General features: G+C 42.0%; 1 pseudogene; it reads left to right on the top strand.

Moving 5' to 3' along the window:
• Nucleotides 1-142: 142 nt before the first annotated feature.
• LOC123728152 (claudin-34-like) lies at nucleotides 143-3,318 on the top strand (annotated as a pseudogene).

Here is a 3,318-nt window from a genome sequence, read left to right as displayed (position 1 = left end):
GGGCTTGGTATTTGTGAGCTTATTACCCAACTGGCCAGTGGCCATAACAACAATGACTAAGTTAAGAAATGGCAGGGTTTTAAGTGTGGACTGATGTAGGATCGGTTAATTAGCCCTGCCTTCCCTTTCCTCTTTCTGGTGAATAGCAGTTGAAGAGTCAATCATCAACAGAGATGTTATGACTGTGACTTTATGTAGCACAAGATGATGAAGCGTCGGTCTTGTTTACAGCGGTCTAAAAAATTAATCCAGGACGATTGATGGGCGGCACGCTGACTACTGATCTGTAGCTCTCATCACCACTAACCTGTCAGAACTAACAGAGGTAATGTGTTGTTTGTAGTTGAGTCATCAGCACATCCTGTGTATTTGATTATCGATCTAGCATGCGTTGTCAGGCAATTACGTCATACAGTTGATTTATAAAGGCAATGTTTAGACAAGGCAAACAAATTGCTAGATTTTCTTGGGTGCTCAATGTAGACGTGGGGATGTCATCTCTGACTGTGGGTGTTCGGAGAAATGGTGTGATTTGGAAAGACCAACCTAATTGTAGCTGACGAAGCTTTCGGGATACTCATCCCGAACCGAAGTATTACGTCTAAAATCACCATCCTTCACATTTCAAGCATCACACATGCAATTTCAACATATTCTAAAGGAAAAGGATATATGTTGTAAAAAAATGTTGTGTTTTACCCCCTTTTTCTCCCAAATTTAATTACAATTGTTTAATGACATTAGTCAAGGTTTTACCCACTGTATTATAGTCAATCAATGTTTTCACATACTATTATTGGTTAGGTAGTCTAGTGGTTAGACCGTTGGGCCAGTAACTTTAAGGTTGCTGGATTGAATCCCCCGATCTGACAAGGTAAAAATCTGTCGTTCTGCCCCTGAGCAAGGTAGTTAACCCACTGTTCCCCGGGCGCCGAAGACGTGGATGTCGATTAAGGCAGCCCCCCCCCACCTCTCTGATTGAGGGGTTACACATTTCAGTTGAAGGAATTCAGTTGTACAGCTGATTAGGTATCCCCCCTCCCCTTACTGCATGTGTCTAGTTTGTTCATTTTAACAACAACCTCAGTTATGACATAAATTCACTGTTATTATCCCACATTTGTCATACCTTTACAAATGTTGATTGTGTTACATTATGGCATGCAATAAACCAGGGTCATTCTACAGCCTTTGAGGTAGTTCAAATGGGGACATATAGCCTATTGACAACATCTAATTCATGTGTCCCAATCCGCTGCATTTAATCCCCATTGTAATTTCCCTGTTTGTAGACTCTGTCATGGCAAGAGTTGCCTCAGTCATTGTTCTCTCACTTTGTCTTTCCTCCTCAAGTATGTATTGTGTTGAGGCTCTTCACATTCACAGGTGTGTTCACACGGCTCACCCTCAGTTCCTCAGCCTGTGGTTGAGCGGCGTGGGTTGGGTCCTTACCGCGGTGATCCTTGGACTCATCCAGTGGAGGGTCTGGCACGTGGCTGATTTAACCTTCATCACCTCAGGAGAGGCCTGGGTCGGGCTCTGGAGGGTGTGTTTCTATAGCCATACACTCGTGACCTCTGGGTTCAGGGTCATGTATTGTCAGAGTATGGTGCTGTCGGACTCCTTCACGCCCCCGGAGGTCGCCACGGCCCAGGTGCTCACTCTGCTAGGGCTGGTCGTGGGGTTCTGTGGGAACGCCGCCGCCGTCTACGCACTCAGGAACGTCTGTTTCGGACTGGAGAAGCAGACGCCTATCCGCTGTGCGTTCGGAATGGCTGGTACTCTGTGCTTGTTGTCAGCTGTGTTTTCTCATACCTCTCCTGTGGAACTTGAACTCAGTGGGGACCAATCAAACAATTGCGTTCCCTTCGAACTTCCACATACCCCCTGCACCTGTGACCCAGAACGCTGGGGGCAGGTATCGGGGTCGGGATCATAGGGTCGTTCATGATGATCGTCTGGAGTTTGATGATTGTCTGTGGAGTGATCTTCATCCTCTACAAGTTCCCTGTCAAGATAGTGGAGCTTTCTTGCCCAGAGGCAAGACACTTTGATGGGTCAAGTGTTGGGACATTGTCCCCTGGTTCTGTGGGACACAGTAGGGATAATCTGAGTAAGGGACAGGGACAATCAAGTGACATCAATAGCCTTCACCTTGATTGACCTGGTCAGTCTGTTGTGGAAAGAGCAGGTGTTCTTAATGTTTTGTATACTCAGTGTACACCCATTGATTGAAGAATATAATTTATAAATGCTTCATGAGCTTTGTTTAACTGTCATTCCCCATCAGAACCCCAAATATAAGCTTGTTTTACTCCATTGTTTGTAAACAATGTAATTGTAAACAAACACAGTATAGCCTCATTGTGGTTAAAACTATAATTTTGGTATCATGGATGGTCACTGTTATTGTTTGAACTGCAGATTGCACCTTTAAAATATGTCATTACATTGATTCGTAACATTCTTATACCTAAGGGTTGTTCTATAGTTGATAACAAAAAGCACCTTTTGGCATACGTTTCGTCTTCTGATGAAGAGTAAGAAATATCGGACCAATACGCAGCGTGGTAAGTGTCCATACTTATGAATAAAAATATGTGAACACTGAAACAAAACCACGCACAACAGTCCTGTAAGGTATCCTTGCCTATACATGGAACAATCTCCCACAAACACAATAGAAAATAAACCCATATAAATATGGCCTCCAATTGGAAGCAACGACAACCAGCTGCTTCCAATTGGAGGTCGTTCCCAAAACTAACATAGAAATACAAATACTAGAAATACGAACATAGAAATACAAAACATAGAACAATACCCAAAAGCCCCCGACAACACAAAACAAACACACCCCTGCCACGTCCTGACCAAACTACAATAACAAATAACCCCTTTACTGGTCAGAACGTGACACCTTTATTTTACAGTCACAGTGCGTTTGCGTTGTATTCAGTGAATACTGCTACTGAAAACTGATTACATTAAATATGTTTTACATTTCATTTGTATTGCTGATGCCATTAAATATGTTTTACATTTCATTTGTATTGCTGATGCCATTAAATATGTTTTACATTTCATTTGTATTGCTGATGCCATTAAATATGTTTTACATTTCATTTGTATTGCTGATGCCATTAAATATGTTTTACATTTCATTTGTATTGCTGATGCCATTGAATGTGTTTTACATTTCATTTGTATTGCTGATGCCATTGAATGTGTTTCTTTGTAAATTAGGCAGAATTTGTACTGTTGCTGTTTATTTGATCATATTAAAAATGTATTCTTCAACTTTTAAGGGCTCTTGAC

The sequence above is a fragment of the Salmo salar genome, chromosome 17 (genome assembly GCF_965601325.2).
Source record: "Salmo salar chromosome 17, fSalSal1, whole genome shotgun sequence".
In the NCBI taxonomy this organism is placed as follows: Eukaryota; Metazoa; Chordata; class Actinopteri; order Salmoniformes; family Salmonidae; genus Salmo; species Salmo salar.
The sequence above is the reverse complement of the archived record's forward strand: the minus strand, read 5'-3'. Positions and strand labels throughout refer to the sequence as shown.